This window comes from Propithecus coquereli, unplaced genomic scaffold (genome assembly GCF_000956105.1).
Source record: "Propithecus coquereli isolate 6110/MARCELLA unplaced genomic scaffold, Pcoq_1.0 Scaffold295, whole genome shotgun sequence".
In the NCBI taxonomy this organism is placed as follows: domain Eukaryota; kingdom Metazoa; phylum Chordata; class Mammalia; order Primates; family Indriidae; genus Propithecus; species Propithecus coquereli.
Genome location: NW_012148563.1, coordinates 3,785,605 through 3,807,420, shown reverse-complemented (window position 1 = coordinate 3,807,420; position 21,816 = coordinate 3,785,605). Strand labels below are relative to the sequence as shown.

Here is a 21,816-nt window from a genome sequence, read left to right as displayed (position 1 = left end):
TACAATAGATCTCCAGAATTTACTCATCCTGTCCAACTGAAATTTTGTACCCTTTGAACGAACACTTCCTCATTTCACATACACTCCCCTCACCCGGTGCCTGGCAACCACTATTTTATTATCTGTTTCTATGAGTCCAACTTCTTTAGAGTTCAATATTTGTCTTTCTGTGCCTCGTTTATTTCATTTAACATAATGTCCTCTACTTTCATCCATGTTGTCACAAATGACAGAATTTTCTTCTTTTTTAAGGATGAACAGTATTCCACGGTGTATATATAACACATTTTCTTTATCCATTCATCCACCAATAAACACTTAAGTTCTTTCTGTATCTTGGCTATTGTGAATAGTGCTGCAATGAACGTGGGAGTGTAGAGATCTTTTCAACATAGTGATTTCATGGCCTTTGGATATATCCCCAGAAGAGGGGGACCGCTATACGGTTTTCCATAATGGCGGTGCTAATTTACGTCACCACCAATACTGTACAAGTTTTCCCTTTTCATCATATCCTCGCCAACACTTGTTTCTTTTGTCTTTTTGATAATGGCCATTCTAACAGGTGTGAAGTGAGATCTCATTGTGGTTTTGATTTACATTTTCCTGTTGATTAGTGAAGCTGAGCATTTTTTCACATACTTGTTGGCCATTTGTATGTCTTCTTTTGAGAAATGTCTATTCAGGTCATATGACCATTTTGGAATTGGGTTATTTGTTTTCTTGCTGTTGAGTGGTTTAAGCTCATTATATATTCTCAATATTAACTCCTTGTCGGATGTATATTTGAAAATATTTTCTCCCATTCTGTAGGTTGTCTCTTCACTCCATTGTTTCCTTTGCTGTGCAAAAAGCTTTTTAGTTTGATGCAGTCCTAATCAGGGGTGGGGAACCTGCTGCCTCAAGGCCACATGTGGCATTCCAGATCCCCAAGCGCGGCCCCTTGACCGAATCCAAACCTCACAGGACAAATCCCTTTATTAAAAAGATTTGTTCTGGCTGGGCACAGTGGCTCACACCTGTAATCCTAGCACTCTGGGAGGCTGAGGCGAGAGGATTGCTTGAGCTCAGGAGTTTGAGACCAGCCTGAGCAAGAGTGACACCCTGTCTCTACTAAAAATAGAAAAATTAGCTGGGCATCATGGTACTTGCCTGTAGTCCCACCTACTCAGGAGGCTGGGGCAGGAGGATCACTTGAGCCCAGGAGTTTGAGGCTGCAGTGAGCTATGATGACACCACTGCACTCTAGCCTGGTGACAGAGTGAGACTCTGTCCCCCCAAAAAATAAAAAGTAAAAATAAAAGGATTTGTTCTGTAAAATTTGGATTCAGTCAAAAGGCCACACTCAAGTATCCAGAAGGCCACATGTGGCGGCCCCAAGGCCACGGGTTCTGCAGCCCCTTTACATTTAAGTTTTTAATCTATTTTGAGTTGGGTTTTGTATACGGTATGAGATAAGGGCCCAACTTCACTGCTCTGCATGTGGATATCCAGTATTCCCAACACCGTTTATTGAAGACACTGTCCTTTCCCCATTGTGTGTTCTTGGCACCTTTGTTGAAGATCAATTGACTGAGTTCTCCGCCTGGGATATCCTGACCTGCACTGTGTGAAAGCCTGAAGTTTCCTCCCACTGACCTCTTGGGTCCCTCCTCAGATGCTCCTGTGGCTGCCATCTGGCTTCCTCCGGGCCCACACTTGAACAAGAATGTGTAACTGGCTGTACAGGGTCTCTTCCCAGCTGGAGTGCAAGATCCAGGAAGGCAAGAGCGGGATTCCAGATGTCTCCTCCGAGCACCCATGAGTATTGGCTGAATGAACGTGTGGGTGCTTGAAGGAGGAAACCATAAAGGAAGAGTGGCCTCCTCAGCAAGGGTGGCCCTCCCTGGCCACTGTAGTGGACGCTGTGGTGTGACACACAGATGCCCCCCTCGGGACCAAGGCCCTCTGCCCCAGCTGCCGGGACTGTCAGTCCTTGTGGGCTCACAGCCAAGCTCCTCTCAGGGGACACTTAGCCAAAGGGTCTACCTCGCTCCCTGCTCCCGGGGGCGGCCCACATTCAAGGACTGATCCAGTTGTGGATACAAACCCAGTTTCCCAGGGAACTCTACTGAAGAGAGCTGCTATCGGGAATGGTCTGGAGAAGTGGATGCTAAATTGAGATTTTGGAGCTGGACCAATTTCGTCTGAACCGAAATCCACCACGGCTGGTGTGAGAGGGAGAACTGAGAGCCGCACACACCGGGCAACCAGTCCCGGTGCAACTGTGAACGCTTTTATCAGTGGGTACCAGCAGGGGGCGCTGTCTTGGGTATCTGAAAGGACCATGGAATCCCATGCCGATGCGGTTGTCACGGTTACCCAGACAGTGGATAATGACCGTGAAAGGCTGGGGGTGAGGGTCAGAGGGCCCCCTTGGCAGCACATAATGCCACCTGCAGCCAAAGAGCAGAAACAGCTGAGGACCATACTCAAAATTAATTATGGGGGTAGTGGAGCTCCGGAGAAGATTTAATTCCCCACTCTGGGAATCAACTATGCCAAGGTCAGACTTCCGGTTGAGAAGAAATGGGACTGTGAGATTGGGAAGAGAACATCCAGATTGAGGCACTCAAAAATCTAGAATCGCCAGATTCCCCGGAATCATCTGCCACGGAAGTGGCCCACTTTCCCTGTTAAACGCTGGCACTTGAGCCAGGCCTATAATCCCAGCAGCTAAGGCTGGAGAATTGCTCGATCCCGGAGTTCCAGGCTGCAGTGAGCTATGACTGGGGCACTGCACTGCAGTCTGGGTGACAGAGTAAGAGTTTAACTCTAAAAACAAAAAATATATGGCCTAGCAGAGTAGCTCATACCTATAATCCCTCACTTTGGGAGGCCAAGGCAGGAGGATTGCTTGAGCCCTGGAGTTCAAGACCAGACTGAGAAACATAGAGAGTCTCCATCTCTACAAAAAATTAAAATATTAGCTGGATGCAGTGGTGTGCATCTGTAGTCCCAGCTACTTGGGAGGCTAAGGCAGGAGGATCGCTTCAGCCCAGGAATTTGAGGTTGCAGTGAGCTATGATGATGCCACTACACTTTAACCTGGGTGACAGCACAAGCCCATCTCCAAAAAATAATAATAATAAAGTTTTTAATTTAAAAATAAGTATTAATAAATAAATAAATAAAAACATAGGCTAGCACTTGTCCCTTTCCCAAAGACAGATTAACCCAGGATAATCTTCCCATCTCGAGATCCTCAATTTATTCTTTTTTAAATTTTTTATTTATTTAGAGACAGTGTCTTGCCCTGTCACCCAGGCTGGAGAGCAGTGGCACAACCATAGCTCACTCCTGGGCTCAATCAATCCTCCCATCTCAGCCTCCAGAGCAGCTGGGACCATAGGTGTGCATGACCATGCATAGGGAATTTTTCTATTTTTTAGACAGAGAGGGTCTCACTATGTTGCCCAGGCTCATCTAGAACTGCTGGGCTCAAGCAATCTTGTGCTGGGATTATAGGCAGGAGCCATCACACCTGGCCAAAATCCTCAATTTAATGACATCCGCAAAGTCCCTTTTGCCATGTACCATAACATATTTATGGGTTCTGAGGTTTAGGACATGGACGCCTTTGGGGGCCATTATTCTGCCCACCTCACTTAGGCAGCACACTTGGCTGTCCATTTTGTGTAGAAAGAGAAGTGGCTGGAAGTAAGAACATATTCAGACCCATGGACAGCGGCAAAAGGCTTGGCAGCTGCCAGTCTGGGCCTGGAAAATGCAAAGGTTGCGGGCGAGGAGTTTGTGGACGAGTCGTGCAGGCGGACAGACCCATGGGGGTGGACACCAGTGCGAAGGTGCCTGTGTCCCAGGCTAGCACCACCATGCCCACCCCATGGAAGAGGCACTAAACAACCAAGCAGGCAGGTGGTTTGACCAGTTGAAATCAGCCTGCCTCTGTCACCGGCCGGCGAGTAGCAATGGTGGCAGGAATGCAGGACAGCGTCAGCCCAACAGCATGGGCTCCTGCTCACCAAGGCCGATCTAGTTAGAGCAACAGAAACCAAAGCCGAGCTCCTAGTGCAGAACCCTGCCCTGAGGAACCCAGCTGGCCACCGGGTGAAATGTTGATTACACTGGACTTTTTCCATCCAATACATTTTCCAAATATGGGTTTGTCTTTTCTGTCCTTATGAACACTCTCTGGAGGTTTATAGAATGTTTGATTGACAGATATCAGCACCACATAATATTGCTTTGGACCCAAAGACTCACTTTACAGCAAAGGAGATGTGGCGTCGGGCACGTGCCCATGGGATCTACTGGGGGGGTCCATGACTTACCAGTCCATTCAGAAGCCACCAGCCTGAGTGAGTGATGGAGTGGGCCTCTTGCAGGCTCAGCTGGGTACAGAATATACCCTAAGTCAGTGACCATCATAAATCACCGTCTCCAGTGGATAAAATGCACGGGCCTGGGAACCGAGGGGTCCAAGCAGGAACAGCCGCCTGACCAACCCTCCCAAGGACCCATTTGGAGAATTTATACTTCTCATCCCCTCCACATTGGGCTCTGCAGGTCTAGAGGCCTGGTCCTCTCAGGGGGAGCATTTCCACCAAGGGACACAGAAAGGGGTCCACTGGGCTGTAAGCTATGGCTGTCACTGGTCACTTCAGGCTCTTTGTGCCATAGGACCAGCAGGCAAGGACAGGAGTCAGAATCCCGGCAGGGGTAGCTGCCCCCAACCATCAGGAGCAGGTGGGGCTCTGGAACGGAGTGGGCAAAAGAAATCTGGCAGCCGGGTGGGCCTCGGGGCCTCTCCTGGTACCATCCTGCCAAGTTCTGGTGGAAAATGAACACGTGCCGCAGTTGCAGCCTGAGGAGGGTGTGGTGACCATGATGAGGGTCTGCATCCTCCCGCCGGGGATGTGGCCAAGGCCAGCAGAGTGTGAGCAGAGGGAGGGGAATCTAGACCGTGAGGTATGTGGTGAGAATCGGCTGAGGCCTTGATGCCAGCTACGGTGGCAGGCTGCCACTCATCCACTAACCTTCCTCCTGTCTAACCCGGGAAAGAGACAAATCAGAATCCTAGAAGAGATGCTTGCAGATGCGGTCTTGGAAATTTTCCAGAAAGAAAGGAGGTGAGATTTCACTGGAGAGCCATGGCCGAGCCTCCTTCCCCGCCTGCTAAGCCTTCACCACTTCTCTGAAACACAAACCCGGCTCAGCCGGGGACTCTTTCAGCTCTGCTATACAAACCAAACAAAGGCTTCGTCTGGGGCACAAAGGTTCTTACTGAAAATGGGTCAGTCTTTTGATGTCAGTGAAAGATGCTGGTCTCTGGCGATAGGCACACAACACACACACAGACACACACACACACACATACACACACACACTGGGCCACGCAGCTGTAGGCCCACAGCCACCAAGGACAGACATGGCTCTCCTAAGTGTCATGCGGCCTTGGCCTGAGCACCCGCCAAAGCCCTGGAGGGAGGTTCCAGGAGGAGAAGCTCTGGAGTGAGTTCCTCCTGCTGCAAGGCGTCAAAGGCGGCGGCTCCCTACTGGCCCACAAAGGATGTCCTAAATGAAAGACGATCTCCAGAGTTACACATAACACGGCCTGAAATCTTGATGTCCTCAATATTGGGAGGGAGAGAGAAGTTGGGAGAAAAGAACAAAAATAAACAAACAATCCTGGAAAAGGGAGACATAACTCTTATTTTGAGTGAGTTCTGAACTGATACGGAGAACATTCCTAAACCTGTAGCCCAAAGTGACAAGACCTTAATTCCTAGGAGCAAAAAAGTCTCCATTACCACAGGCGTGGGATGCCATCAAAAGTTGCCTGAAAGGGCAGTTGCATGATGAGTTTTGAGTTTTAGAAGAACTCAGGAGTCCCAAGTGAGCAGAGGGGGAGGACAAGGAAGAACAGAAGCTGGAAAACCAGAGTGGGAGGCATGGCGAGACCCTGCTCTGCAGGCTTGAGCAGAGAGTGAAAGCTGGGGACAGGCGAGGTCTTCGCACCCTGTGCCGGCCAGGCCTCTAATCAGCCCTTGCCCAGCCCTGATTTCAAGACCCAGTGTCCACACTCGGGTGATACACAGGCACACAGGGCCAGGCCTAAGAGCCCACTGACGGGGGACCGTGAGCTCTGGGAAAGGGAGGCCCTCGCTCGAACCTGGTGCCTCTGGATGTCAGAGGACGAGGGCGCTGCAGAGCCCCTGGAGCACGAGCTGGATCCAAGGGCACCGCTGCGCCCTCCTTGCTGGGGGCGTCAGCCCAGAGTCCTGAGCAGGGGCAGGGCCACCTCCTCACTGCCCTGACTTCCTCAGGAAGAGCCTCAGAGATACGCGGCCTTCCAGCAAACACTCTAAGAAGGTTTAAAAAAAACAAATCCAGGTGACAAAGACAGCACAGGGATTAGCAGCTCCCGGATTATTTGTACAAGTGAAACAGGAAGACCACGCCGGAGCTTGGAAAGCGCTCCCCTCCACCCACCGCAACAGGAACGGGTGCTTACGGATTCCCTTCACGGTGCCCACGTTCCTGTGGGCACCCGTGTGGACACCCGTGTGGACACGGCTGCACCGGTGAGACACAGACCGTGAGAAGCACAGATTTTGCTTTGTCTTTCAGCAGCACTGCCACCTCGGCTTTCTGGTTGTTTCACAGAACATCCGTGTCCATCGTTTCATTTTTTACCTTTCCGTAGCCTTTTTTTGTCTTGGCATGACTCTTAAAAGTCCCCAGATATTGCGCATGTTCAATGCCATCTGAGCTCGCAGCTGTCCCGCTAGTATTTGTGTCGCCCTCACGGTTGGCCTGGTCCGTGTTTGTCATGCTGTTCTCTGCGGATTGTTTCCTTGTCTGGATCTGCTGGCTTTTGCTGTATACACCACTTTGTTTACAGTTTCTGCAAAGGTCTAGATGATAAATGTAACCTTGGAGAATCTCCAGCAGCGGTTGTTCAAAATAGCATGAAACTCATATCTAATTATTGAAAACAAAACTGGGAAGTGAACAGAAGTCAACTAAAAACCGCTTCACAATACGAAGGATTCAGGGCTTTTGCTTTTTACCGCGCTGGTTCTCATTCTCCACCTCTGCTAACAAAGCAAGCCGTTTTACACTGACACTAAACGTCCCATTCTAAACATGCTTTTTATTTTATATTTAATGGCTTACAACACTTAAAACCATATTTATGTTTTCTAATTATAAAAATGCCTATTGTAATATATAAATGTATATCATCTAGAATTTATAATGTATACAACATACAATAAGTGCTTATTATAGAATACGTGAAGGTTACGGAAAAACATAAAGAAGAAAACGAACGCCACCCCTATCCCGCCACCCAGAGGAAAGCACTGGAAAAGTGTGGACATTCCTTTCAGTTTTTCTTCTCCGTATACGCTCACACAAACACACTCCCCTAAAGAAAGAGACTGTTAACTCATGCACCTCATCTATAAGGTAAGTTCATAGGTATTTTCAAAAATAAATAGCAAATCTGGGTTTCCCAGGTCAACATTCAGCCTGAGAACGGCGGTGGCGGGGAGGGGGCTCAGGCCGAGCTCGCTGTGGCTTGTGGTGTTTACCCTCCCACACCTGCGCCACCCTCCAGAACGACACAAACCCTTCTGAGATTTCCCATGACCTACTCCTGGCCTCTGCCCCCGAGGACCGGAATAGGTTTAGCGTTAAAATGCTCAGGTCAACTCAGACTTCTCTCCCCACACTCCGACGGAGCCTGCATCCTGAGGGCTGAGGGGGCTGGAGGAACATCCCAGATGGGATGTGGTTTCTAGAGGATGAAGTAGGGGTGCCAGGCAGCCCTCCCTTCCCCACCGGAGCCCTAACGGTTTGCACCAGCGCTCGGGAGGGCGCCGCCCTGACCAGGCCCTACTCCGGCACCCTCCTTTGTGTCTGCAGTGGATTTTGCGGCCATGCAGAGGAGGAGCAGTTTGACCCAGAAGGGCCAGTCGTTGCCACAAACAGCGTCTCAAGAGGAAACACTACAAATCTAAAGTTATCATTTTGGGGGCCGGCCTCCAACATGAACTGACTTACAGCAAACTCCCTATACAAGAAGCCAGAGGTCTCCATAACCTTGAAAAATACCTTACACTGAACACTTGATTGAGATTACCTGGCATCAACAGCCCCTTCTAAAATTTTCTAAACACAGGGTTTGGAAAAATAGTCTTCTAGGTGTTGAATTTTGGGAGACCCATTTCTCCCTGGTTCTCCTTGTGACCAGCAGATCCAAACTCTATTTTCTAAGGAAATGCTAGGTTGACCATGTTGACCTGAGCCCAGGGTGAGGACGGTTCTTCTCTTTATGCATGTGGCCTTGGTGGCAGCACCACTTTCATAAAGGGATCATTCTGGTAGCTTCAAATTGGCCACATGGGAGTACTCACACTACAGAAATTGGCAAATGCTACACATCTTTTTTTTTTTTCCAGAGAGCCAGTTGTTAAACAGTTACTAGCACACCACCGGAGTCAGTGGTGTCTAAATGATTAGAATCAGTTCCTGGTGTCCTTGCCAACACACTGGGTTCTAAATCACAGGTAAGTGCCCTCCTGCCAGTGAATTTTCGCCCGGCCACAGACAGCCTTATCTTCCTCCCAGCACACTCTGAAGACCCACTGTCAGGCCCTGCTGGTACACCTCAGCCAGCTCTGCACTCCCACGGCGAATAGCCTGGTTCTCACCAGGGCAGAGTTCATCCCTCTCTGCCCCAGCTCTGCTGAAACCTGACCCTGGCTGTAGGCCTGGGATTGAGGAGGGGTGGTGAGTGCAGGTCTTGAGAACAAACATCTTGCAGGGCACCTGCCCCAGGTGAGATGTCTCATGAGGACAATCTGTCTTCTGGCAGTGGGCAAGTGATTGCTTCTGCTGGATTAGAGGCTCCCCAGGAATTTGAGGGTTTGAGATTCTCGCTCAGGCACCCAATTGTCCACACCCATGGCCTCAGGATCCTTCCCTATCCGGCTCCTATTTGACATAGGAGGCCAGTCACGGCTGTGATTTTGATCTCCTTTGCAGCTCCGTGACCCTTATCAGATTCTAGGCCTGATTTTCAATGGTGATTTCTCCTACCCAGTGGCTGCAGGAAACGTGAATCTCCAGAGCTGGCATTGAGGCCCTCGGGCTTTCAAAGTTTGTCTTAAGTTGTCATTGAACTGTCTTGTTTCAACGTGTCCAGCTCCCACATAAGGAGCCAGCCTTCTCCATAATCATCATCACTGTCACCTACTGAGGAAGCACCACACAGACTGCTTGCACCCAACACAGCTGCCCACAGCTGCAATCTCCAGCAGTCATGAGGCCACTGCATGATAGCTCACCAGCAGGGGTCGGCCAGCTGTTTCTGTAGAGGGCCAGAGAGTAAGCAATCTCGGCTTCGTGGGCCTGGTATGATCTCCGCGGCATATTCTTTTGGCTTTTCCCCCCTTCCCTCTAGCCCACAGGCCATAGTTTGCTGACCTCTGACCATTATGATCCCACTTACCTCTAGGAATGGGGACCTTATGGCTTTGAGCAGTTCATTCTAGAATGAAACCTGAGTGAGGCTCTGCTTTCTAGGATCATTGCCAGTGTCCAGTGTCTTTGTTTCGGTTCCCTAGAAACAGAGCCGGGGTGTAGGATTAAGAACAAAAGCTGTATTGGGGTGACGGGGGTGCAATCTCAGGACAGCAAAGTAGAGAAAAAGAAAGAAGATGCAAGGCAAGGCTTTCCCATGCTGGCCACCCCTTCTCAAGGAGCCACACTCGCAAACCGGACATGCAGCAGGTCCACACGCTCAGCCCCATGGACTTCCCTGGAGTGGCCGAGAGAAAAACCATGCCTTGGATTTTTGCCCAACAGAGGGCAAAGGGCACAGGAATTGTCAGATGGCTCTCTCCTGCCTCCCGCCTCCCGCTGAGGAGCTTTGGGAAGAACCCTGCAGCACCTACGACATGACCTGTCTTGGGCCATCAGTGACAACCCCCCGGGCTCCCACGCCAGCAAGCCCAGGATTGTCTGGGGCTGAGCCCCCGCCAGGTGTATGCACTGGAGCACACAGTCTGCCGCACCGCTGAAGGGGGGATTCGGGGGACAGGGCCCCATTCCTCGTCTTCTTGTGGTTTGAAAACTCAGACGGGGTAGGGAAGCCCAGATAGAGATGAGCCTCGCAGAGCGGACCCCAGAGCCACCAGAGTCGCCTCCAGCGATCCCGTGTCCATATCGTCTTCATCTTCACCTCCCGAGTTCTTCTTAGAAGGCTCAGAGGGACACGAAGCTTTGCAGGGTGGACCACAGAGGTGAGAATGGAAGATTCTAGCCTCAAAGCTCCCTCCCTAGGGACCTCCTGGTCCCAGTCCTCCCTTTGTCCCCTCCTCGTGATGACTCCTGTAGTTTTCACCCCTTTCTTCCTGCACCGCATCCCCACCGCACACAGCCACTTCCCTCCAGTGGTCCCTCAGCCGCAGCTGCCGCCAGCCCCTTCGCCAGTCCGCTGGGTCCACCAGCCCCCCGGCTTAGGCTTCGGCAGGCTGTCATGTTCCTCGTCAGCACTCTGCTCACACACCCTGGCCACAGTGTGGGGGCACGTGGGGTCTGTGTGGGAAGCACAGCCTCTGAGTGTCCCCTCGAGACCTGGACCACCTTCTGCGGCTCTTTATTTTTGACTCGTCCGTTAAGGCCGGGCACACCCCAGCCCGGAAAAACTGCTCCAGCCCTGGAGGAAAAAGCCAAATACGCTGCCTGCTGGGAGGGCCCTGCCTTCAGGAAATCACTCTGCGTTCGGAGTCCATTCGGAGTCCAGAGCGCGTTGTTGGGGACCCTCTCTGGACTCAGCCTCCATGGGGATGCCCGAGTTTGCACTCAAGGTCTCAGGAACTTCCGGGAGGGAGCCATGCCCCCCAGTACTCAGGTGTCAGCAAGTATTTGTGAAGCGAATGAAAACTTCCAATAACAAGAAAGAAGAAACTGCCTGTGAAACACTGAAAATAGATCAGATTTTGAAGAGTTCTAGAGGCTCACATCTGTGGATAATTTCTAAAAGAATCGATTTCAATATTTGTCTACCAGATTTATTGGTGGAAATAGAAAAGGCTAAATTTAGAGAGAAACTGACATTGGGCTGCAGGTTGAATGTGCAGCAAGACCCAGGAAATACTGAGCATGAAGGAGAATCTCGGTGAGGTGGGATGAGCTGTCTGTTTGCTCGTTTCCAGAACAATGGAGCTCCCCACTGACGTCAATGCAAGTGAAGAAACAAAAAGGCCTTTGGGTGTGTGAAGGGTGCAGCTGGGCCCGGATTTGCCTGGCATTTGTGCGTGTGCGTGTCAGGGAGAGGAGGCGGGGAGTATGCCAGGGTGTCAGTGTCAGAGGAACAGGAGGAGGGGCCCCCAGACTGAAGCCGCCAGCAGGCCTCCCAGGGCTTATGCCGGGAGGACTGCCCCGATGAACTCGGTGCTGCCCTGGTTTGCGTCTGAGAAGCTGCACACACGCCGTGTCAGGTGGAGGCAAAGAAGGGGCTCACACACAGGAGTTCCTGCACGTGGGGCAGCTGGCTTCGGAAAGAAGCAGCTCAGTTTACCTACAGGCTACGGTTCATAACTTTGCCCTCGGACTCATCATCCCTGGTCGCCAGGGGAGCCCAGGTGAGAACAGGAAGAGTGAAGGGAGATGCCACAGGCCCCAGCGTCCCTGTCTCTTAGCCCTTCAGACCCTGGCCAACGTCGCCTGCCCCGTGAGATCCTGCGCGTCCAGAGCCGCCGCCACTGTGCCATGGGAGCCTGCGAGTTGTTTCGTGTCTACCCAGTCTGAGGGGAAGTTCTACTGTCCCCTGACACTTCAGACGGAAGTTTGGGGACTTAACCAGCCCCAAACAATGCTTACCGAAAGAACGAAACTCGGACGAGGTGCTCCAGGGTCAAGCGCTGTCTCCCGGGAGCACACGTGCCCCCACGTCTCCGTGGCTCGCAGCTTCCCAAGGCGCCCCTTTTCCAAACGCCTGCCCCAGCCCACCCGCGCCTCCCCATGGAGCCCGTGGGGATCGCTCTGGCCCTGGCTGATTTGTAACCCACACCGCCCATGCAGGATTTGCTTAAGTTCCCTTTGTAACAGACGGTCCTTTCTCCCTGACAGGTGCTTGGGGGCGGGGACATCATTTATTTGTTTTGTGCCTCCTCAGAGTACAGTGACTCTATCTCCTGAACCGAAAATTGCAACACATGGTCTCAAAAATAAGAAAGGCCACTTGGAGGCCGAGCAGACAAGCGTCAACCGCCGGCGTGGCGGCGGCCTGGTGCGCGCGCACCCGGAGCTGCGCGGGGGCGTCCGGTCTCCTCGCCCTGGGCAGCTCCGCGCCCGCGATGAATGAATGAGTACAAGAACGACCGTGAATGAGTGAATGAAGGTCCTCCCCCGGGTTCCTGCGGGCAGGCCGCCCCTGGCCGGGCGCGGTCTCCCTGGGCCTGGCTCCTCGAGGCTCGGCCTTCCAGGGCGGCCGAAGGTGCGCGGCCCCGCGGCCCCGCGCCCCCGCCCCGCGGTGGTTCGCGCCACTCCGCTGGCGGGCTTGAATGGAAGGCGCCGACGCCGGAAGTGGAAGAGACCACTGGGGCGGACGAGGGGGGGCACGAATGCGCCGCCGCTTCATTGAGGAACCGGCGCGGTGAACATGGAGTTCCATGTGCGTCTTATGTAAAGAGAACGACGGGCGCCACCACCAATGGGCGCGCGGCGCTCGCAGGCCCGGCCCCTCCCGTATGCAGATGAGTCGGCGCCGCGGCCAATGGCGGGCGCGGGGGCGGGGCGGTGCGCGCGGTCACGTTTTCCACTATGTGACAGCGGCGGGCGGCGGTACGGGGGCTGCTAGCTGCTCTGGGCGGCGGCGCGGGGCCGAGCGGACGCAAGGACGGCGGACGGAGGGACGCGCAGGCAGGCAGACCGGGACGCGGCTGGGCGGTGAGTGCGCGGCGCGCCGGGCGGCGGCGCGGACCGGGCCCGTGGCTTACGTAACCGCCTCCTCGAGCGGCCGCGGGGCGCCCAGTGGAGTTTTCCGGGCCACCGGACGCCCGGGCTGGGAAACGGCCTGGGGGTGGGTGGGACGTGTCAGGAGACCCTCGGTCTTGCTCAAAATGCAGATGGGGCTGTTGCGGCGCACTCTCGAGAACGGTGTGTCGCTCGTAGGAACCGCGCTGAAATCAGCATCCCCATTTTGCAGATGGAGAAACTGAGGTCCATAGAGGTTAGGCAGCTTGCGTAAGGTCACAGAGCTGCTGAGTGGCTACCACAGCGGACTGTCGTTCTTCAAACGGTTTTCTTTTACGATCCCTCCTTCCCCTCCCCCTCATGGGGAAGGCTAAAGGAACCGAGGGTCAGCGCAGCTGTCACTGGAACATGCAAGGCCCATTGGAGAGCTGGCTTCCTGCCGTGAGGCCAAAGAGCCAAGTCTCAGCAGGGGAAGGGGCGGGGATGGGCGCCGGTCTAGGAGCTTTTCTGGGCACCCCTGGGCCCCCTGGGATGGGTGAGCAAAGACAAGAAAGTCCCTGTGCCAAGCCAGGCCTCGAAACCCACCCTGGACCAACCTGTATTTAATTCCCTCTCTCCAGGGTGGATAAAAAGGGGGGTGTCCACTTTGTGGTCCTTCTGGGGTGTCTCTTGGCTGCCAAATTCCGGATGTGAATTTGGGGGTGGGTGGCAGCCTGCTTCCCCCTCCAGAAAGGCCAGGGTAAGGGATGACAAGTGGGTTGCCAAGGTTCCTGTAACCTACACAGAAGGAGCCAGTTTGCAAAGCTGATTCATATGCACAGAACAACAGAGCCAGAAGGCACCCTGGAAATCATCCAGGGTAACCCCTTGGATTGACAGATAGGGAAACTGAGGCCCCAGTACAGGCTGGGCAGACACCATGGCAGGGCAAGGCCCAGGGTGTCTGTAGGGTATTTCTGTCACCCTGGGTCGGAATGAACTTAAGAGGTTCCATGAAATTGGGTGCTGAATCCTGAGTGGGCGGGAACTTGGGGAGTGGGCCTGAGGTTCCCCAGGCGTTAAGAATCCCAGCACTAAGGCAGAAGCCCTCTATAAACACCTCTCAGCTCCTGTATATGGCACAGCAGGCCGCTGGCCTTCTCCTTGGCTTCCAAGGGGAGATGCCCACCCTCTACCCCTCGCTGGGATTTCTGGTCCCAAGCTGGGTTTGACTGGTAAGAGGCCAGGAGTCTACCTGAAGGCTTTAATTGGAAATTGAGTTTTTGTCAGGTATTTGAGTATAATGAATAAAGGGACTCCTTTTTCTATAAAGTGGAAGCTGCGTGATATGCCAGCGTAGGGATGGTACCGTGGGTGTTCGCAGTTATTTCACTCTCATCGTGGTGTGATTCATGGGCACAGAACCAGCACAGCCCTGGCTTTCCGTGGAGTTCCAGGCGGGAAGGGGGAGCCCTGCGGCAGCCAGCTGGCCACTGCTGGGTGACTCGGCTCCTGCTCGGGGCCTCAGTTTCCTGTATAGAGAAGCTGAGGCTATATAGAGGAGCTCTTTGAGGTCTGCTTCAGCTCCCAGGTTCCCGTTACCGTAGTGATGGTTTTCCCAGGCACCTACGCGGGAGATGAGCGGTTTCTGACGTGCTCTTGACTTGGGGTCACGTAATGTAGCGCTGTGAGGCGCGTCTGCTGTGCTTAGGAGATAGGAAAGGTGCCGCTCATCTGCACTGCTTCTCACGCGCACTGAACTTTCTGGAAAACACTGGTAGGCACACCTCTGTTTTTAAGCGGTGATGTAACTTCACCGGGACTCGGCAAACCACAGGCTCTGTGAGGTCACTGAGTAGCTGGCGGGACCACTCTGCGTTTAGTCAGAAGAAAGACTGACACTGTGGATGTTGCTTTTACCTTTTGAAAACTACCGTATTTGGCACAGCTAACTAGACACACACAACACTGCAGCTTCACAGACGCTCTGTGCCCCCACCCGGGGAAAGCGGCCCCCTGCGGAAGCGAGCGCCGGCCAGAAAGTGCCGACGGGGCCTGTGGCGGGCCCTGCCCTGAGCCTGTGCTCTGCTCTGTGGACTTGGGCGCCTTTTAACTCCCTGTGCTCGTTGTGTACACGATTATAACAAGTCTGTCACTGTGTTTCCAAGCAGATCAGCGGCTGTAAATGGACAGCAGCGACTGGTGACAGGGTCAGGCCACTTGGTTTTCAGAGGCTGGCAGTTCCCAAGACAGAGCGGGCTGCTGTGCTGAGCCCTCGTGGACTCCTGAGGGTAACAGAGAGAAATCGGAACCTGCTCTTTAAGGAACCGGGTGAAATAAGAACGGCTCGGTACACGGGAGCAAATGCCTCAGCCTCCTAGATTCGGGGAAGCTTAGTCCCTGAACAGTGAAGTCAGGAGACTGGCACTTTTCCCTTTGTTACTGTTTTAAAATCTTACACTTCTACATATTCAAGGATTAATTTAAAAGGCTGAGTTGAGAGCATTCGAAGGTTCCTGGTGAGGCCAAGACAATGCCTCTCCCCGGCGCCTCCTTCCCCTCCGTATTTGGAAGGCTGCAGTCACATTTTCCTCAGTTACCCAACTGTTGCCATGGAGAGCGCGACTGTTTATTTAGCAGGACAAACATTTTCTCAGGATTGCAGCAGGCTGGCCTCAGGGAGTAGGCTCGTACCAGGAAGTAGAAAACATGTTATAATATTTGGGGTTGTAAAACACTGCCAGGCTTGCAGAGACAGAGGACAGGTTTTATGATCCCTGTTATGTAAAGTTCGAGAACAGGCAGGGTTAACCAGGCTGTGAGAAGCTGGGCTAAAGGGGGCCCTAGGCGTGGGCAGTGGCTGGGAGGGCCCCGGGAGCCCGTGGGGGCTGGGGCGTGCTGCGTGCAGATCCGGGTGCTGGTCCGGTGCTGCACATGGCGTGCTCAGTGTGTGGACACACATCGACCTGCGACCTTACGATGTGGGACTTTTCTGCATGTACCTGTACTTCTGTTTCAAAAAATGACCACCTAAGTGATTGAACCGTATGCTGACTTCTGGTTTCCACAGAGAAACGTGTTTCTGCCTTAGCAGTGAGGGTACTGAGCGCGGGAAGGCTTCACCGGTCCTGGCGGTGGTGGTGGAGGCTGGAACGGAGGCCCAGGCCGTGCTTCCCAGTTTTCTTTAACCATTCGTTGTGGAAAGTGTGAATATCTGCGAAAGCAGAGAGGATAGCGTAAGGAACCCCCGGAACCCATCAGCCAGTTTCAAGCACTCGGGCTCCTGGCCCCATCCCAGACTCCATGATCTCATCGCGGACTGCGCCTTCTGAATGCTCCTCTGTCTGGTCGAGGTCAAACTTTTCCTACCAAAGACGTGGCCAAGTGACTCGGTCAGGGGTCTGAGCTTAATGCCTTTCCTTCAGTCTGACTGTTCTCGGGGGCAGAGCCAGCGGCAGACAGGAGAAGGGGGAAAGGGGGCGTTGAGGGCAGGCTCACCCAGCTTCCCACAGTCCCTTCCAGCCAGGCTGTCGTTTTCCCTCCTGTGCCCTGGTCTCCTCCTCAGAAGCACACCCCCAGCCCCCCTTGGGGTAGAAACAGGTGTCCCAGGAGCTCCCCAGGGCCCTGGCAGTGCTGGCACGAGCTGGCGCTGGGCAAACATTTGTGGAAGGAGGAGGCAGAGTCTGCTTTGATGGGCACATCGGTTTCGCCAACTCGGCAAAATGAGGTTGGTCCGTTAGAGTGGCTGGTGCTCAGAGACACATTTTCTGGAATGATGAAGTTTCTGATGATTAGGCTTAGTTTGTTGTTTCACATTTCTGCCAAGTTTGCCTGACCCTCTGCAAAAATTCTTACGTTAACATTTCCACCTAAGGTAATCACAGGACACAAACAAATGATAATCAACCAGGTTCCCGAGGACGGACCTATTGGGCGCCTCCAGGGCACACTCGGGCACAGTGCCTTGTTCAAGTGTGTGTTGTTCCTCCAATGACGTCTTTATTGCCTGGGCTTGGGGTGGTGCTGGTTCTGTAAATATAAATCAGAGATAGCTCCCGTGACAGTGAAATCCCTTTTAATTACTTTTGTTACTCCTGTCTGTTTTCCTGTGTTAATAAACGCTAAAACTGCATTCCAGATACTTTGTACAGGTTCTGTCATTTGATCCTCCAAAAGCCAATAGGAGGCAGGAATTATTGTTATCCCCATCTTATAGATGAGGACATAAGGCACAGAGAGGTTAAGGAACTTGTCCAAGAACACACAGTCAGGAAGTGGTGGCTCTCAACCAAAACCCTGGCTTTCCAGGGCCCATTCACTTAACCACTCTGCTGCTGCCTCTGATTGCCTTAATAACTCACCCACAGCAGAAGGGACCAGCTGCTTGTCTGGGGGAAGGCATGGGGGAGGCCGGGAGTGAGAGAATGCCCTCCACACCCTGGACAGCCCCTTGGCAGCTCTACTAAACCATAGCAGGAGCCCCCTAAGAGGTCTCCTTGTTTCCATCTTGTCCCCACCCTGTAGCTCCATTAAAGTATAAGTCAGATCTTGTTACACAGAATATTCCAGCAGTTCCCCATGTCATTCAGAATAAAGCCAGAGTTCTGACTCTGCCCCTGCAAGGCACACCATGATGTGGCCCTGCCACTGCTCTGACATCATGTCACTCACCCACTCCGCTCCAGCCTCGTCCATCTTCCTCAGGTAGGTCGGACAGACGCTCGCCTGCCTCAGGGTCTTTGCACTTGCTGTCCGTCTGACCTGGCTGGAACTTTCTCCCTCCCGCAGCCCACTCTCCCCTTGTCTTCTGAGTTCAGGTTCTCTTGCGAGCACAGTCTGGGGCAGGTGCCTTCCTGGGAGATGCAGTCCCGGGAAGCGAGAGGGAAGGAAAAGGGAAGTGAGGGAGCGTGGAGACAACACGCAAGCTGGCACCTGCTGAGGTGGCACCCGCCCCACGAAGACACTCAGCTGGTCGCTCAGCCCCATGGCCTCATCAGAAAGGTGTCCCGAGAAAAGGAAGGGCGGGGTGGGGGCGGAAGGAAGGCAGGCAGCCTCAGAACAGTCCATGCCAGGAGGACGTGGAGGGGGTTTTCTGCCCGCTCCTTCCCATCTCCAGTCTCCTGTGGTCAAAATTCACCCTGAGGAATGAGCTCTCCCTCGTGTCCAGGTCCCTCACCGGGCCCTGTGGCAGCAGCCGGGGAAATGAGGCCCACGCCGTGGTGTGGCACTTCAAGTCCTCCCGAGGCCGTGGAGCCAGATGCTCTGGGTGGCCTCAGGTGTGAAGCCAGGAGGAGCCACTGGGGCACGTGCCCAGCAATGGCTGGGAGAAGCGAGTGTCTGCGGGCCTGGGAGATGGCGAGGCGGAGGGACTCTAAGCACACGTGAGGGCTCGTGTGCAAGGTCCTTGTCAAATGCCACCCACACGTGGGCCTTGCCTGGCCACCCTCCCTAAAACCTCATGCCCAGCCCCTCCCACACCCACTTCCTTGTCCCCTGCTCTGTGTCTTTCTCCCTAGCACTGGTCATTAATGTGCCGTGTGCTCCAGCTCCTTGTTGCTTGTCTGTTTTCCCCTAGAATTAAGCTCCCCAAGGGCCGGGAAGGTGGCTGTTCCCTAGTCCGCCCTCACGCCGGCCCTCAGCACTGCGCACAGTAAGAGCGAATTAACCAGCAGGAAGCTGCTGGCACGCGGCAAGTCCTGTGTAAGTGCCATTTGTCCTTTTTATTATTGCTGTTAATTGTTCTGCGACTTGCTCGTCTCTGAGAGTCTGAGAGTCTCCCACATCAGTCAGCCTGGACTCCCTCCTTTTAGTGGGTGCCTAGTATTCCACAGCACAGATGTCCCAGGCTTTGTGCCTTCGACAGTGTGTGCCAGGCCCTGGGGGCCCAGCAGTGGGCACCTCGAGGCCCCTGCCCTCGTGGAGCTTACGTCCTGGAGAGGGCGGACGGTAAACTGCCCAACACGTCCGTGCCAGGGAGGAGAAGCAGACAGCGGGGAGCCGGTGCTGTTCCTGTGGGCTGCTCAGGGCATCTGCAGAAGAGTGCTGTGGGTTCCAGGAGCAGCAAGTGCAAAGTCCCTGAGGTTGGGGCACAGGGCTGGGGCCAAGGGGTGGGCACAGGAGGTAGCGGGGGCTGGACCTTGCAGAGCCCGTAGCCCCTCGAGTCAGAGCAAGGGTCTGAGCACTGGCGGTGTGAGCTGACCTTCCTTCCACCAGGATCACTCTCGCCGCCATGTTGACCTTGTGGGGCCAGTGCAGGCAGGAGCCCAGCCTGGAAGTCGAGGCCGGCGCCTGGCCAGGGTGGTCAGTAGATGGGGTGCCGTGGGTAGGATGCCGTTAGTCTCCTGCCGGTGGTTCTTTCCAGGCTTTTCTTACTCTGCACACTATGCTCACACATCTCTGTGCACACGTACAAGTATTTCCAAGCAGTGGATTCCTAAAAGTGGGAAGAGTGTGAGCGTGCAGATTAGAAGTGTTGCTGGGCACCCAGATTTCCCTCCAGAAAGACTTAATATTACAGCGCCGTGCACAAGAGCCGCCCCCTCTGCCTTCCAGCACTAGATGCAACCAGCCTGGTAATCTTTGGTAACCCGATGGGCAAAAATACCCTACCCTTTGCATTTTCCCCGTGCTGATGAGGTCGAGCATCTTTGCACAAGTTCACAGATCTTTGGTATTTCTCTTCATCACAGCCTTTGTGTTTAGTCTGTCTCTTCCCAAAGTTACCTTTCGTCTTTCATCGAATTAGCTAGAACTTCCATGAAATGTTGAAAAAGACTGGAAGAGCAGCCTTGCTTATTTTGTTCCTGACTTTAATTGGAATAACAGTGGCATGTTAGGTTTTGTGACTCAGGGTATTGATCTATCCAGGTGTCTAACCCATAATAAGCAAGTATCCTCTAATCAATATTTCTTCCCTTTGACCATAACCTTTTCCTCTCAAAGCTATGTATAGACATTATCTTCTGGAAATTTAGTACTGCACAGGAGATGCCCAAGACTGGTATGATTTTCCACACTTTCTAGGCAACCTGTTTGTTTTTCCTCTTTGGATGTTGCTAGGATTTTCTTCATCCTCGAGAATGTAGCTCTTCATCAGGATGTCCTGAGACACTGGACTCTTGTCCTCTGATTGGCAGATTCAAACCTGCCTTCAGCTCAGGGTGGTTTTCTTCACATGTATCTTTCATTATGGTCTGTTTCAGTACTCTGGTGTCTTTTTCAGAAATTGCTGTTATCCACAGGTAACACTCAGCTTTGGGCCGGGTGTGGTGGCTCACGCCTGCAATCCCAGCGCTCTGGGAGGCCAAGGCGGGAGGGTCACTTGAGCTCAGGAGTTCGAGACCAGCCTGAGCAAGAGCGAGACCCCATCTCTGCTAAAAATAGAAAAAAACCGCTGGGTGTTGTGGCGCATGCCTGTAGTCCCAGCTCCTCGGGAGGTCGAGGCGGGAGGATCGCTTGAGCCCAGGAGTTTGAGGTTGCTGTGAGCTCTGATCACGCCGCTGCACTCCAACCTTGGGCAACGTAGTGAGACTCTCTCTCAAAAAAAAAAATTCGTATTTCTCCATCTCTGTCCTCTTCCTGCGTGTAATATTGGTTCTTTCCTTTCTCGTTCTAGGAGTTTCTCGCGTGTTTCTCATTCACTGAACCCGTTTTCTTCTTCATTCACTCTGAACGTTGTCCTTTCTAATTTTCTGTTCTAAGGTGGCATTTTCATCTCGGTCTGCGGCTTTATCTCATTCTTCATTACTTGTTTCATCAAATCCGTCTTCTCTTGAATCTTCACTCGCCATGAAAAGCAGGTGCTGCCCTAAGTCTGCTTGTTTCCTCCGCGCCGGGAGGGTTGTGTTCACTCGTCTTTGCCATGTGTCTTTTCCAAAGCCCCCTGTTGGCTTTTCTGCTTATTAGTCTGTGAACATGGCAAGGTCTTATCAGCCCTGCTGTTTTCCAGACAGGAATGTGGTTGGACTCTGCGTGGGTCCGTCTCTCACCTGGACGCCCTGGAGCGGTTCCCTCTGCACGGGCTGGACCTGGGGCTGGGGGGTGAAGGGTCATATTGGAGCTCAGGGATCCAGTTGTCAGCAGTGGTTCCTTGCTTGTGTGTCCTCATAGTATTTCCTGGGTGGTTTGGCCCCTTTCTCAGAGCTGCCTCGTTGGAGACGGGACCTCGGGGTGTTCAGTGAGGATGCGTGTCCGGGAGAACCTCTGCTTCCCACAGGCTTTCTGTTCTGTGACCGTCCTTCCCCCACTGCTCCCTCACGGGCATCTTCCTGGCAGTAGAGCTCCCTGTCTGGCTGGGCCCCTGGCTCCACCGTCTCCTTGGGTGGCCAGGGGTGGCAGGGGTCCACGGCACGGGGCCACTTCCTCAAGAGGAGTCAGACTCCAGGGCGGCTGACGACGATTCCCCTCCCCCACCAGTTTTGTGACGCTTAGTCATTTCACGTGGGTTCCCGTGCGAAGGAGGTGGGAGGGGGATGCTTTCCCAGAGTTCGGTGGGAACTTGAGGGTAAGATTTTTCACGGAGACAGGGGTACAGAATTTAGAAGCCCTTCTCTCCCCCTGTTCTGCCCTGGGAAGGGCTGAGCGGATGCCACGCAGAAGCAGCATTGCCACACTGGGCCAGAGTCAGTGCCCAGAGAAACCCCGAGTGCAGGGCAGGTGGCAGCAGACCCTGCCTGAGCGATCCTGGGTGTGGGGTGGGCCCTTCAGAGGCAGGTAGCCTGGAATCCAGCTCTGCCACCTGCTGCTGAGTGGCCTGGAGTGAGTAACCTGCCCCTGCTGGCTCATTCGTAGACCCGCTTCCTGCACACAACGTAGACAGTGGGCGTGGGATTCCCAGAAGCTGTGTGT

The 21,816-nt window shown here is 53.5% G+C and overlaps 1 protein-coding gene across 1 annotated transcript in view; it reads left to right on the top strand.

Moving 5' to 3' along the window:
- The first annotated feature begins 12,893 nt into the window (after nucleotides 1-12,893).
- The window catches only part of PER2 (period circadian clock 2), a 40,452-nt gene continuing 31,529 nt past the window's right edge, over nucleotides 12,894-21,816 (top strand). Inside the window, exon 1 of the mRNA XM_012648845.1 lies at nucleotides 12,894-12,963. The gene's annotated coding sequence lies outside the window, so the exon portion shown is untranslated. The remainder of the gene's footprint in view (nucleotides 12,964-21,816) is intronic.